The sequence below is a fragment of the Aplysia californica genome, unplaced genomic scaffold (assembly GCF_000002075.1).
Source record: "Aplysia californica isolate F4 #8 unplaced genomic scaffold, AplCal3.0 scaffold00139, whole genome shotgun sequence".
Taxonomy (NCBI): domain Eukaryota; kingdom Metazoa; phylum Mollusca; class Gastropoda; order Aplysiida; family Aplysiidae; genus Aplysia; species Aplysia californica.
In genome coordinates, this window is record NW_004797409.1 from 492,120 (window position 1) to 493,701 (window position 1,582).

A 1,582-nucleotide genomic window follows, 5' to 3' on the forward strand; every position below is an offset into this window, starting at 1 on the left:
ACACACACACACACACACACACACACACACACACACACACTCACACACACACAAATTAATTGTCTTTATTCAATAATCAAGTCACTGATTTTCACGATTAATATGGCGGGAAAATGTGCATTGAGCGCATTTCCAGTCCTTGAAAAAAAAAGAGCTACATTTAATATTCTAATGATTTCACGAGTGTAGTAACAATGAAAAGTACCCAGTTTGAGTTATTAATGGATCTTCTTTACAAAGATTGAATGTTTTACAGCTATTATCTTTTCAATAGTTGTGTAACAATGCGACAAATAACTCATTACAAAATTATGTTTCACCCTTTGCCTTTTCAAGTATTACGTTCCTGGCAGATTGAAGTTTGGACTGTGTTACGACTTTTTTTGAAAAAAAATTGTTGAGTTCTATTTTATTTTGGAAAATGATATGCAGCATAATGTGGAAGTTACTCGCTGTTTCTGGGGGCTTCTTGCAGGCTTGCAAAATGTTTGTTATTTTTCGGCACAATCGACATAAACAGCAAACCAAGTTACATTTTGGCAACCCGCACAGCTGACCCAAATTCAACTTCCGGTAAGGAGAGAAAGTCTGCCTCAAATATGGACAAGGCCTAGATCTAAACCACACAGATTCTTAGTTGAGATTTATACACTGGTGAGAGCCTGTGGCGAAGCTGAAGTGCTCTTTGTTGGCTAGCTTCTATCAAGCTCCATGTATGTATCGTTGCTTCTTTTTAAATTAAGTTTATTTTTACTGTCTTTGATGGGAACGCTAACTGTAATGGGAAAATCAATCGTCGTCTTGTCTTTCCACCCAGTGTCCAGTGAAGTTATTTCTCTTCTCTCGACTCGAGACTCGAGCCAGTTGAATTCATTAGTTTGTAGTCTAGATATAGAATAAGTCTAGTAGATTAGAATCTATTGTAATGCCATAGAGCCTACCCATCACAATCATACCGCAGTCTCTTGGCTTTTTGTTCCACTGCTCATCTTTATCTTCTCGATAAAGTCTAAAGACGGAAGTTCCAAAAGTGCTTGGCGTTTGTGGATTTTCTCTCCACTGCAGTCAAAATGGAGCATGAAAGACGAAAGTGCCTTGTTATTGTTGGCCTTGTCGATTGGTTTTGTTTTTGTATTGCCTACGAGTCTTATGACTTAAAATCATGGTAAACTTTAGACTTTAGTAATAACGGATCCCCCATAATAACACTTCATAGAAATACAAATTCAACTGATTAAGTGAAGCAGGTCTTAGTGGCAAGACAAGTGACTAGATCTAGATCTAGATCTAGATCTCTAGATCTAGACATTCTACTAAGAAGTAGAAGCTAGATCTAGATCTAGATCTAGAAATAAGTAGAATCTAGATCTAGATCTAGATCTAGAATCTAGATGGGGGTTAGAGACTAGAGATTGAGATCTGAAAGTGACACCACAATGAAAAGACACTCATAACTGCAGCTGAACTAAATTAAGCAGTGAGGTTTCTCACCTCTCTAAAAGGCCACCTCTATTCTCACCCGGAGTGAGAATAGTGCAGGCGATTCTTGTGGCTATTCTCACCCGGTGCGCGTTCACCAAAT

General features: G+C 38.1%; 1 protein-coding gene across 1 annotated transcript in view; it reads left to right on the forward strand.

Moving 5' to 3' along the window:
• Window positions 1-563: 563 nt before the first annotated feature.
• Window positions 564-1,582, forward strand: part of LOC101849763 (mastermind-like domain-containing protein 1) — a gene marked incomplete in the record, with an annotated part of 13,279 nt that continues 12,260 nt past the window's right edge. Inside the window, 1 exon segment of the mRNA XM_013081646.2 lies at window positions 564-713.